The sequence below is a fragment of the Eucyclogobius newberryi genome, unplaced genomic scaffold (assembly GCF_026437365.1).
Source record: "Eucyclogobius newberryi isolate DKJ021-1_F unplaced genomic scaffold, fEucNew1.0.hap1 SCAF_60, whole genome shotgun sequence".
Classification (NCBI taxonomy): Eukaryota; Metazoa; Chordata; class Actinopteri; order Gobiiformes; family Gobiidae; genus Eucyclogobius; species Eucyclogobius newberryi.
The window spans coordinates 1-12,557 of record NW_027316279.1 but is presented as its reverse complement, the minus strand read 5'-3'; the positions used below and the strand labels follow the sequence as shown (position 1 = coordinate 12,557).

Genomic DNA, 12,557 nt, shown 5'->3' with positions numbered 1-12,557 from the left:
GTCATTAAAATTGTATGGTCTAGTATTGTGTTTAATATCTTACAATAATTACATAGTAATACAACCGCCTGAACAGGGACTTGAACCCTGGACCCTCAGATTAAAAGTCTGATGCTCTACCGACTGAGCTATCCAGGCTCTGAGTGAGACAGAGCCAAATGGAGCCTGGATCATTTCATAGCTGTGCATAACCTTTTTTGGGAACAGTGTTCTTTTAGCAGCAAATAAACTGGATCCAGAGTCTGACTCCCATGAGGCCTTGCATCTTTACAATGTCAATGACAATGTAATCCTTCAATGGGTACCAAAGACAGTTGCAAAAATGATTTGGAAGTTTCACAATGATTCAACTTGTTTGGCTGATCACTGGCTATGTATTTGATGTCTCTTGTTGGTCTGCATCGATAACTTTGTTGACGGCTTGTATGTAAATTGACTACACATTGAAGGCCCATTTTCAGAATGGCCATTACCACAGTCGTTGAAACCCTGAAAAGAAGGTGGGGCTATGGCATACGGTACTTATACTGGTCACATACCTTAGCCAGCACAACTCACCAGAGACGGCCAAGAAGACATCGGAAGAAGATCTGGAGTACAGCAGCCACTTTGATAGGAATATCTGGATTCAGTGGAGTTCAACAGGAGCATTGACTTGTTTTTTTCAGTAAGTTCTACTTGTTGTGACCACCATTTAAGACATTGTGAAGCAAACACATTAAGACGACCTCAACTTGAGCCACTGTTGGCTTCTGCAATCATAAGTGCTTCTCTTTGGGGTTGTCTTGGTTGTGACTTTGGCCTCAATAACTGCAAGTATCTCAAGTTTTGAAAAATACCATGAAGTTTTCACTCTACCTGGTCATTCACATTACCCTGGCACAAGCACTGACTTGACTTTTGAATGCAGTAAGTGCTACTTGTTGGGGTAGTGTTGATGTCTTTGTCTGCATGCACTTTGAAATTACGTTCTGGAAAAGTTTGTTTAAACACCAGTTTCAGAGAGTCATTCTTATTTCCCTAACATGAGCATTGACTTGTCAATGAAATTCAGTAAGTGCTTTTTGTTGGGGGGCAGTTCCATATGACAAAAGCCTCCATTGGTAATGCAAAAGAAAAAGTCCTTGCTCCAAGATTACTTCAAATGGAACCACTTGTGCTTCTTCATGCTCATAAGTGCTCCTCTTTGGGGTTTTCTTGTCAGCAACTTGTTCACGAATAGGAACTGTACGGCCAATATCAGGACTCCTGTGCCAAATGTAAGTCAAAAGTAGAGCTCAACCACAGCCATGATCTGTCTGCATTTTATAGAAAGTGCTTCATAGTTGGGGTGTTGTTCTGGCTTCACTATTTAGCATTGCACAATAGAATATATCAGCTTGTTTTCTCAGTAATATCACTCTGTCTCTAGACACTGACTCTTGGGCAGTGATGCTGGCTTTAAAATCGAAATACAAGAATTGTTTCTTTTTCAGTAATAAACTAAACTGAACTTTTACTTTGATCAATGTCCATGATATTGTATGGCTCTTGGCTCCATAAACACTGTTGTTGATGGCTTGCATGTAAATTGACACTCGTTGAAAAAAGAGGGTGGGACCATGGCACACATTGGTTTGCAGTTTACAGTCAACTCAAGACAGTTCTAGGTTCCACCGAGATTTGAACTCGGATCACTGGATTCAAAGCCCAGAGTGCTAACCATTACACCATGGAACCATACAATGCAATACCGCCATGTAGGGTTGAATTTGATGAGGGTTGGTGATCAATCTGATATGATATATCACATGCAGTGTTTTTGATGTAGGGGAACCACGGGAAGTTCTTTTCGCATTAGGCAAGTCCAAATTCTGTCTACATGCCGGCATGAGTCATTAAAATTGTATGGTCTAGTATTGTGTTTAATATCTTACAATAATTACATAGTAATACAACCGCCTGAACAGGGACTTGAACCCTGGACCCTCAGATTAAAAGTCTGATGCTCTACCGACTGAGCTATCCAGGCTCTGAGTGAGACAGAGCCAAATGGAGCCTGGATCATTTCATAGCTGTGCATAACCTTTTTTGGGAACAGTGTTCTTTTAGCAGCAAATAAACTGGATCCAGAGTCTGACTCCCATGAGGCCTTGCATCTTTACAATGTCAATGACAATGTAATCCTTCAATGGGTACCAAAGACAGTTGCAAAAATGATTTGGAAGTTTCACAATGATTCAACTTGTTTGGCTGATCACTGGCTATGTATTTGATGTCTCTTGTTGGTCTGCATCGATAACTTTGTTGACGGCTTGTATGTAAATTGACTACACATTGAAGGCCCATTTTCAGAATGGCCATTACCACAGTCGTTGAAACCCTGAAAAGAAGGTGGGGCTATGGCATACGGTACTTATACTGGTCACATACCTTAGCCAGCACAACTCACCAGAGACGGCCAAGAAGACATCGGAAGAAGATCTGGAGTACAGCAGCCACTTTGATAGGAATATCTGGATTCAGTGGAGTTCAACAGGAGCATTGACTTGTTTTTTTCAGTAAGTTCTACTTGTTGTGACCACCATTTAAGACATTGTGAAGCAAACACATTAAGACGACCTCAACTTGAGCCACTGTTGGCTTCTGCAATCATAAGTGCTTCTCTTTGGGGTTGTCTTGGTTGTGACTTTGGCCTCAATAACTGCAAGTATCTCAAGTTTTGAAAAATACCATGAAGTTTTCACTCTACCTGGTCATTCACATTACCCTGGCACAAGCACTGACTTGACTTTTGAATGCAGTAAGTGCTACTTGTTGGGGTAGTGTTGATGTCTTTGTCTGCATGCACTTTGAAATTACGTTCTGGAAAAGTTTGTTTAAACACCAGTTTCAGAGAGTCATTCTTATTTCCCTAACATGAGCATTGACTTGTCAATGAAATTCAGTAAGTGCTTTTTGTTGGGGGGCAGTTCCATATGACAAAAGCCTCCATTGGTAATGCAAAAGAAAAAGTCCTTGCTCCAAGATTACTTCAAATGGAACCACTTGTGCTTCTTCATGCTCATAAGTGCTCCTCTTTGGGGTTTTCTTGTCAGCAACTTGTTCACGAATAGGAACTGTACGGCCAATATCAGGACTCCTGTGCCAAATGTAAGTCAAAAGTAGAGCTCAACCACAGCCATGATCTGTCTGCATTTTATAGAAAGTGCTTCATAGTTGGGGTGTTGTTCTGGCTTCACTATTTAGCATTGCACAATAGAATATATCAGCTTGTTTTCTCAGTAATATCACTCTGTCTCTAGACACTGACTCTTGGGCAGTGATGCTGGCTTTAAAATCGAAATACAAGAATTGTTTCTTTTTCAGTAATAAACTAAACTGAACTTTTACTTTGATCAATGTCCATGATATTGTATGGCTCTTGGCTCCATAAACACTGTTGTTGATGGCTTGCATGTAAATTGACACTCGTTGAAAAAAGAGGGTGGGACCATGGCACACATTGGTTTGCAGTTTACAGTCAACTCAAGACAGTTCTAGGTTCCACCGAGATTTGAACTCGGATCACTGGATTCAAAGCCCAGAGTGCTAACCATTACACCATGGAACCATACAATGCAATACCGCCATGTAGGGTTGAATTTGATGAGGGTTGGTGATCAATCTGATATGATATATCACATGCAGTGTTTTTGATGTAGGGGAACCACGGGAAGTTCTTTTCGCATTAGGCAAGTCCAAATTCTGTCTACATGCCGGCATGAGTCATTAAAATTGTATGGTCTAGTATTGTGTTTAATATCTTACAATAATTACATAGTAATACAACCGCCTGAACAGGGACTTGAACCCTGGACCCTCAGATTAAAAGTCTGATGCTCTACCGACTGAGCTATCCAGGCTCTGAGTGAGACAGAGCCAAATGGAGCCTGGATCATTTCATAGCTGTGCATAACCTTTTTTGGGAACAGTGTTCTTTTAGCAGCAAATAAACTGGATCCAGAGTCTGACTCCCATGAGGCCTTGCATCTTTACAATGTCAATGACAATGTAATCCTTCAATGGGTACCAAAGACAGTTGCAAAAATGATTTGGAAGTTTCACAATGATTCAACTTGTTTGGCTGATCACTGGCTATGTATTTGATGTCTCTTGTTGGTCTGCATCGATAACTTTGTTGACGGCTTGTATGTAAATTGACTACACATTGAAGGCCCATTTTCAGAATGGCCATTACCACAGTCGTTGAAACCCTGAAAAGAAGGTGGGGCTATGGCATACGGTACTTATACTGGTCACATACCTTAGCCAGCACAACTCACCAGAGACGGCCAAGAAGACATCGGAAGAAGATCTGGAGTACAGCAGCCACTTTGATAGGAATATCTGGATTCAGTGGAGTTCAACAGGAGCATTGACTTGTTTTTTTCAGTAAGTTCTACTTGTTGTGACCACCATTTAAGACATTGTGAAGCAAACACATTAAGACGACCTCAACTTGAGCCACTGTTGGCTTCTGCAATCATAAGTGCTTCTCTTTGGGGTTGTCTTGGTTGTGACTTTGGCCTCAATAACTGCAAGTATCTCAAGTTTTGAAAAATACCATGAAGTTTTCACTCTACCTGGTCATTCACATTACCCTGGCACAAGCACTGACTTGACTTTTGAATGCAGTAAGTGCTACTTGTTGGGGTAGTGTTGATGTCTTTGTCTGCATGCACTTTGAAATTACGTTCTGGAAAAGTTTGTTTAAACACCAGTTTCAGAGAGTCATTCTTATTTCCCTAACATGAGCATTGACTTGTCAATGAAATTCAGTAAGTGCTTTTTGTTGGGGGGCAGTTCCATATGACAAAAGCCTCCATTGGTAATGCAAAAGAAAAAGTCCTTGCTCCAAGATTACTTCAAATGGAACCACTTGTGCTTCTTCATGCTCATAAGTGCTCCTCTTTGGGGTTTTCTTGTCAGCAACTTGTTCACGAATAGGAACTGTACGGCCAATATCAGGACTCCTGTGCCAAATGTAAGTCAAAAGTAGAGCTCAACCACAGCCATGATCTGTCTGCATTTTATAGAAAGTGCTTCATAGTTGGGGTGTTGTTCTGGCTTCACTATTTAGCATTGCACAATAGAATATATCAGCTTGTTTTCTCAGTAATATCACTCTGTCTCTAGACACTGACTCTTGGGCAGTGATGCTGGCTTTAAAATCGAAATACAAGAATTGTTTCTTTTTCAGTAATAAACTAAACTGAACTTTTACTTTGATCAATGTCCATGATATTGTATGGCTCTTGGCTCCATAAACACTGTTGTTGATGGCTTGCATGTAAATTGACACTCGTTGAAAAAAGAGGGTGGGACCATGGCACACATTGGTTTGCAGTTTACAGTCAACTCAAGACAGTTCTAGGTTCCACCGAGATTTGAACTCGGATCACTGGATTCAAAGCCCAGAGTGCTAACCATTACACCATGGAACCATACAATGCAATACCGCCATGTAGGGTTGAATTTGATGAGGGTTGGTGATCAATCTGATATGATATATCACATGCAGTGTTTTTGATGTAGGGGAACCACGGGAAGTTCTTTTCGCATTAGGCAAGTCCAAATTCTGTCTACATGCCGGCATGAGTCATTAAAATTGTATGGTCTAGTATTGTGTTTAATATCTTACAATAATTACATAGTAATACAACCGCCTGAACAGGGACTTGAACCCTGGACCCTCAGATTAAAAGTCTGATGCTCTACCGACTGAGCTATCCAGGCTCTGAGTGAGACAGAGCCAAATGGAGCCTGGATCATTTCATAGCTGTGCATAACCTTTTTTGGGAACAGTGTTCTTTTAGCAGCAAATAAACTGGATCCAGAGTCTGACTCCCATGAGGCCTTGCATCTTTACAATGTCAATGACAATGTAATCCTTCAATGGGTACCAAAGACAGTTGCAAAAATGATTTGGAAGTTTCACAATGATTCAACTTGTTTGGCTGATCACTGGCTATGTATTTGATGTCTCTTGTTGGTCTGCATCGATAACTTTGTTGACGGCTTGTATGTAAATTGACTACACATTGAAGGCCCATTTTCAGAATGGCCATTACCACAGTCGTTGAAACCCTGAAAAGAAGGTGGGGCTATGGCATACGGTACTTATACTGGTCACATACCTTAGCCAGCACAACTCACCAGAGACGGCCAAGAAGACATCGGAAGAAGATCTGGAGTACAGCAGCCACTTTGATAGGAATATCTGGATTCAGTGGAGTTCAACAGGAGCATTGACTTGTTTTTTTCAGTAAGTTCTACTTGTTGTGACCACCATTTAAGACATTGTGAAGCAAACACATTAAGACGACCTCAACTTGAGCCACTGTTGGCTTCTGCAATCATAAGTGCTTCTCTTTGGGGTTGTCTTGGTTGTGACTTTGGCCTCAATAACTGCAAGTATCTCAAGTTTTGAAAAATACCATGAAGTTTTCACTCTACCTGGTCATTCACATTACCCTGGCACAAGCACTGACTTGACTTTTGAATGCAGTAAGTGCTACTTGTTGGGGTAGTGTTGATGTCTTTGTCTGCATGCACTTTGAAATTACGTTCTGGAAAAGTTTGTTTAAACACCAGTTTCAGAGAGTCATTCTTATTTCCCTAACATGAGCATTGACTTGTCAATGAAATTCAGTAAGTGCTTTTTGTTGGGGGGCAGTTCCATATGACAAAAGCCTCCATTGGTAATGCAAAAGAAAAAGTCCTTGCTCCAAGATTACTTCAAATGGAACCACTTGTGCTTCTTCATGCTCATAAGTGCTCCTCTTTGGGGTTTTCTTGTCAGCAACTTGTTCACGAATAGGAACTGTACGGCCAATATCAGGACTCCTGTGCCAAATGTAAGTCAAAAGTAGAGCTCAACCACAGCCATGATCTGTCTGCATTTTATAGAAAGTGCTTCATAGTTGGGGTGTTGTTCTGGCTTCACTATTTAGCATTGCACAATAGAATATATCAGCTTGTTTTCTCAGTAATATCACTCTGTCTCTAGACACTGACTCTTGGGCAGTGATGCTGGCTTTAAAATCGAAATACAAGAATTGTTTCTTTTTCAGTAATAAACTAAACTGAACTTTTACTTTGATCAATGTCCATGATATTGTATGGCTCTTGGCTCCATAAACACTGTTGTTGATGGCTTGCATGTAAATTGACACTCGTTGAAAAAAGAGGGTGGGACCATGGCACACATTGGTTTGCAGTTTACAGTCAACTCAAGACAGTTCTAGGTTCCACCGAGATTTGAACTCGGATCACTGGATTCAAAGCCCAGAGTGCTAACCATTACACCATGGAACCATACAATGCAATACCGCCATGTAGGGTTGAATTTGATGAGGGTTGGTGATCAATCTGATATGATATATCACATGCAGTGTTTTTGATGTAGGGGAACCACGGGAAGTTCTTTTCGCATTAGGCAAGTCCAAATTCTGTCTACATGCCGGCATGAGTCATTAAAATTGTATGGTCTAGTATTGTGTTTAATATCTTACAATAATTACATAGTAATACAACCGCCTGAACAGGGACTTGAACCCTGGACCCTCAGATTAAAAGTCTGATGCTCTACCGACTGAGCTATCCAGGCTCTGAGTGAGACAGAGCCAAATGGAGCCTGGATCATTTCATAGCTGTGCATAACCTTTTTTGGGAACAGTGTTCTTTTAGCAGCAAATAAACTGGATCCAGAGTCTGACTCCCATGAGGCCTTGCATCTTTACAATGTCAATGACAATGTAATCCTTCAATGGGTACCAAAGACAGTTGCAAAAATGATTTGGAAGTTTCACAATGATTCAACTTGTTTGGCTGATCACTGGCTATGTATTTGATGTCTCTTGTTGGTCTGCATCGATAACTTTGTTGACGGCTTGTATGTAAATTGACTACACATTGAAGGCCCATTTTCAGAATGGCCATTACCACAGTCGTTGAAACCCTGAAAAGAAGGTGGGGCTATGGCATACGGTACTTATACTGGTCACATACCTTAGCCAGCACAACTCACCAGAGACGGCCAAGAAGACATCGGAAGAAGATCTGGAGTACAGCAGCCACTTTGATAGGAATATCTGGATTCAGTGGAGTTCAACAGGAGCATTGACTTGTTTTTTTCAGTAAGTTCTACTTGTTGTGACCACCATTTAAGACATTGTGAAGCAAACACATTAAGACGACCTCAACTTGAGCCACTGTTGGCTTCTGCAATCATAAGTGCTTCTCTTTGGGGTTGTCTTGGTTGTGACTTTGGCCTCAATAACTGCAAGTATCTCAAGTTTTGAAAAATACCATGAAGTTTTCACTCTACCTGGTCATTCACATTACCCTGGCACAAGCACTGACTTGACTTTTGAATGCAGTAAGTGCTACTTGTTGGGGTAGTGTTGATGTCTTTGTCTGCATGCACTTTGAAATTACGTTCTGGAAAAGTTTGTTTAAACACCAGTTTCAGAGAGTCATTCTTATTTCCCTAACATGAGCATTGACTTGTCAATGAAATTCAGTAAGTGCTTTTTGTTGGGGGGCAGTTCCATATGACAAAAGCCTCCATTGGTAATGCAAAAGAAAAAGTCCTTGCTCCAAGATTACTTCAAATGGAACCACTTGTGCTTCTTCATGCTCATAAGTGCTCCTCTTTGGGGTTTTCTTGTCAGCAACTTGTTCACGAATAGGAACTGTACGGCCAATATCAGGACTCCTGTGCCAAATGTAAGTCAAAAGTAGAGCTCAACCACAGCCATGATCTGTCTGCATTTTATAGAAAGTGCTTCATAGTTGGGGTGTTGTTCTGGCTTCACTATTTAGCATTGCACAATAGAATATATCAGCTTGTTTTCTCAGTAATATCACTCTGTCTCTAGACACTGACTCTTGGGCAGTGATGCTGGCTTTAAAATCGAAATACAAGAATTGTTTCTTTTTCAGTAATAAACTAAACTGAACTTTTACTTTGATCAATGTCCATGATATTGTATGGCTCTTGGCTCCATAAACACTGTTGTTGATGGCTTGCATGTAAATTGACACTCGTTGAAAAAAGAGGGTGGGACCATGGCACACATTGGTTTGCAGTTTACAGTCAACTCAAGACAGTTCTAGGTTCCACCGAGATTTGAACTCGGATCACTGGATTCAAAGCCCAGAGTGCTAACCATTACACCATGGAACCATACAATGCAATACCGCCATGTAGGGTTGAATTTGATGAGGGTTGGTGATCAATCTGATATGATATATCACATGCAGTGTTTTTGATGTAGGGGAACCACGGGAAGTTCTTTTCGCATTAGGCAAGTCCAAATTCTGTCTACATGCCGGCATGAGTCATTAAAATTGTATGGTCTAGTATTGTGTTTAATATCTTACAATAATTACATAGTAATACAACCGCCTGAACAGGGACTTGAACCCTGGACCCTCAGATTAAAAGTCTGATGCTCTACCGACTGAGCTATCCAGGCTCTGAGTGAGACAGAGCCAAATGGAGCCTGGATCATTTCATAGCTGTGCATAACCTTTTTTGGGAACAGTGTTCTTTTAGCAGCAAATAAACTGGATCCAGAGTCTGACTCCCATGAGGCCTTGCATCTTTACAATGTCAATGACAATGTAATCCTTCAATGGGTACCAAAGACAGTTGCAAAAATGATTTGGAAGTTTCACAATGATTCAACTTGTTTGGCTGATCACTGGCTATGTATTTGATGTCTCTTGTTGGTCTGCATCGATAACTTTGTTGACGGCTTGTATGTAAATTGACTACACATTGAAGGCCCATTTTCAGAATGGCCATTACCACAGTCGTTGAAACCCTGAAAAGAAGGTGGGGCTATGGCATACGGTACTTATACTGGTCACATACCTTAGCCAGCACAACTCACCAGAGACGGCCAAGAAGACATCGGAAGAAGATCTGGAGTACAGCAGCCACTTTGATAGGAATATCTGGATTCAGTGGAGTTCAACAGGAGCATTGACTTGTTTTTTTCAGTAAGTTCTACTTGTTGTGACCACCATTTAAGACATTGTGAAGCAAACACATTAAGACGACCTCAACTTGAGCCACTGTTGGCTTCTGCAATCATAAGTGCTTCTCTTTGGGGTTGTCTTGGTTGTGACTTTGGCCTCAATAACTGCAAGTATCTCAAGTTTTGAAAAATACCATGAAGTTTTCACTCTACCTGGTCATTCACATTACCCTGGCACAAGCACTGACTTGACTTTTGAATGCAGTAAGTGCTACTTGTTGGGGTAGTGTTGATGTCTTTGTCTGCATGCACTTTGAAATTACGTTCTGGAAAAGTTTGTTTAAACACCAGTTTCAGAGAGTCATTCTTATTTCCCTAACATGAGCATTGACTTGTCAATGAAATTCAGTAAGTGCTTTTTGTTGGGGGGCAGTTCCATATGACAAAAGCCTCCATTGGTAATGCAAAAGAAAAAGTCCTTGCTCCAAGATTACTTCAAATGGAACCACTTGTGCTTCTTCATGCTCATAAGTGCTCCTCTTTGGGGTTTTCTTGTCAGCAACTTGTTCACGAATAGGAACTGTACGGCCAATATCAGGACTCCTGTGCCAAATGTAAGTCAAAAGTAGAGCTCAACCACAGCCATGATCTGTCTGCATTTTATAGAAAGTGCTTCATAGTTGGGGTGTTGTTCTGGCTTCACTATTTAGCATTGCACAATAGAATATATCAGCTTGTTTTCTCAGTAATATCACTCTGTCTCTAGACACTGACTCTTGGGCAGTGATGCTGGCTTTAAAATCGAAATACAAGAATTGTTTCTTTTTCAGTAATAAACTAAACTGAACTTTTACTTTGATCAATGTCCATGATATTGTATGGCTCTTGGCTCCATAAACACTGTTGTTGATGGCTTGCATGTAAATTGACACTCGTTGAAAAAAGAGGGTGGGACCATGGCACACATTGGTTTGCAGTTTACAGTCAACTCAAGACAGTTCTAGGTTCCACCGAGATTTGAACTCGGATCACTGGATTCAAAGCCCAGAGTGCTAACCATTACACCATGGAACCATACAATGCAATACCGCCATGTAGGGTTGAATTTGATGAGGGTTGGTGATCAATCTGATATGATATATCACATGCAGTGTTTTTGATGTAGGGGAACCACGGGAAGTTCTTTTCGCATTAGGCAAGTCCAAATTCTGTCTACATGCCGGCATGAGTCATTAAAATTGTATGGTCTAGTATTGTGTTTAATATCTTACAATAATTACATAGTAATACAACCGCCTGAACAGGGACTTGAACCCTGGACCCTCAGATTAAAAGTCTGATGCTCTACCGACTGAGCTATCCAGGCTCTGAGTGAGACAGAGCCAAATGGAGCCTGGATCATTTCATAGCTGTGCATAACCTTTTTTGGGAACAGTGTTCTTTTAGCAGCAAATAAACTGGATCCAGAGTCTGACTCCCATGAGGCCTTGCATCTTTACAATGTCAATGACAATGTAATCCTTCAATGGGTACCAAAGACAGTTGCAAAAATGATTTGGAAGTTTCACAATGATTCAACTTGTTTGGCTGATCACTGGCTATGTATTTGATGTCTCTTGTTGGTCTGCATCGATAACTTTGTTGACGGCTTGTATGTAAATTGACTACACATTGAAGGCCCATTTTCAGAATGGCCATTACCACAGTCGTTGAAACCCTGAAAAGAAGGTGGGGCTATGGCATACGGTACTTATACTGGTCACATACCTTAGCCAGCACAACTCACCAGAGACGGCCAAGAAGACATCGGAAGAAGATCTGGAGTACAGCAGCCACTTTGATAGGAATATCTGGATTCAGTGGAGTTCAACAGGAGCATTGACTTGTTTTTTTCAGTAAGTTCTACTTGTTGTGACCACCATTTAAGACATTGTGAAGCAAACACATTAAGACGACCTCAACTTGAGCCACTGTTGGCTTCTGCAATCATAAGTGCTTCTCTTTGGGGTTGTCTTGGTTGTGACTTTGGCCTCAATAACTGCAAGTATCTCAAGTTTTGAAAAATACCATGAAGTTTTCACTCTACCTGGTCATTCACATTACCCTGGCACAAGCACTGACTTGACTTTTGAATGCAGTAAGTGCTACTTGTTGGGGTAGTGTTGATGTCTTTGTCTGCATGCACTTTGAAATTACGTTCTGGAAAAGTTTGTTTAAACACCAGTTTCAGAGAGTCATTCTTATTTCCCTAACATGAGCATTGACTTGTCAATGAAATTCAGTAAGTGCTTTTTGTTGGGGGGCAGTTCCATATGACAAAAGCCTCCATTGGTAATGCAAAAGAAAAAGTCCTTGCTCCAAGATTACTTCAAATGGAACCACTTGTGCTTCTTCATGCTCATAAGTGCTCCTCTTTGGGGTTTTCTTGTCAGCAACTTGTTCACGAATAGGAACTGTACGGCCAATATCAGGACTCCTGTGCCAAATGTAAGTCAAAAGTAGAGCTCAACCACAGCCATGATCTGTCTGCATTTTATAGAAAGTGCT

General features: G+C 41.0%; 13 non-coding genes across 13 annotated transcripts; all 13 read right to left on the bottom strand.

The window, feature by feature from the left end:
• Positions 1 to 65: 65 nt before the first annotated feature.
• Positions 66 to 138, bottom strand: trnak-uuu (transfer RNA lysine (anticodon UUU)). Its single transcript has one exon. It is a non-coding gene; the product is annotated as a tRNA-Lys (tRNA).
• Positions 139 to 1,647: 1,509 nt separating this feature from the next.
• trnaq-uug (transfer RNA glutamine (anticodon UUG)) lies at positions 1,648 to 1,719 on the bottom strand. The gene has a single exon. It is a non-coding gene; the product is annotated as a tRNA-Gln (tRNA).
• A 219-nt stretch (positions 1,720 to 1,938) lies between these two features.
• trnak-uuu (transfer RNA lysine (anticodon UUU)) lies at positions 1,939 to 2,011 on the bottom strand. Its single transcript has one exon. It is a non-coding gene; the product is annotated as a tRNA-Lys (tRNA).
• Positions 2,012 to 3,520: 1,509 nt separating this feature from the next.
• On the bottom strand, positions 3,521 to 3,592 carry trnaq-uug (transfer RNA glutamine (anticodon UUG)). The gene has a single exon. It is a non-coding gene; the product is annotated as a tRNA-Gln (tRNA).
• Positions 3,593 to 3,811: 219 nt separating this feature from the next.
• trnak-uuu (transfer RNA lysine (anticodon UUU)) lies at positions 3,812 to 3,884 on the bottom strand. The gene has a single exon. It is a non-coding gene; the product is annotated as a tRNA-Lys (tRNA).
• Positions 3,885 to 5,393: 1,509 nt separating this feature from the next.
• On the bottom strand, positions 5,394 to 5,465 carry trnaq-uug (transfer RNA glutamine (anticodon UUG)). Its single transcript has one exon. It is a non-coding gene; the product is annotated as a tRNA-Gln (tRNA).
• Positions 5,466 to 5,684: 219 nt separating this feature from the next.
• On the bottom strand, positions 5,685 to 5,757 carry trnak-uuu (transfer RNA lysine (anticodon UUU)). The gene has a single exon. It is a non-coding gene; the product is annotated as a tRNA-Lys (tRNA).
• Positions 5,758 to 7,266: 1,509 nt separating this feature from the next.
• trnaq-uug (transfer RNA glutamine (anticodon UUG)) lies at positions 7,267 to 7,338 on the bottom strand. Its single transcript has one exon. It is a non-coding gene; the product is annotated as a tRNA-Gln (tRNA).
• A 219-nt stretch (positions 7,339 to 7,557) lies between these two features.
• On the bottom strand, positions 7,558 to 7,630 carry trnak-uuu (transfer RNA lysine (anticodon UUU)). Its single transcript has one exon. It is a non-coding gene; the product is annotated as a tRNA-Lys (tRNA).
• A 1,509-nt stretch (positions 7,631 to 9,139) lies between these two features.
• Positions 9,140 to 9,211, bottom strand: trnaq-uug (transfer RNA glutamine (anticodon UUG)). The gene has a single exon. It is a non-coding gene; the product is annotated as a tRNA-Gln (tRNA).
• Positions 9,212 to 9,430: 219 nt separating this feature from the next.
• trnak-uuu (transfer RNA lysine (anticodon UUU)) lies at positions 9,431 to 9,503 on the bottom strand. Its single transcript has one exon. It is a non-coding gene; the product is annotated as a tRNA-Lys (tRNA).
• Positions 9,504 to 11,012: 1,509 nt separating this feature from the next.
• On the bottom strand, positions 11,013 to 11,084 carry trnaq-uug (transfer RNA glutamine (anticodon UUG)). The gene has a single exon. It is a non-coding gene; the product is annotated as a tRNA-Gln (tRNA).
• A 219-nt stretch (positions 11,085 to 11,303) lies between these two features.
• On the bottom strand, positions 11,304 to 11,376 carry trnak-uuu (transfer RNA lysine (anticodon UUU)). The gene has a single exon. It is a non-coding gene; the product is annotated as a tRNA-Lys (tRNA).
• Positions 11,377 to 12,557: the final 1,181 nt, after the last annotated feature.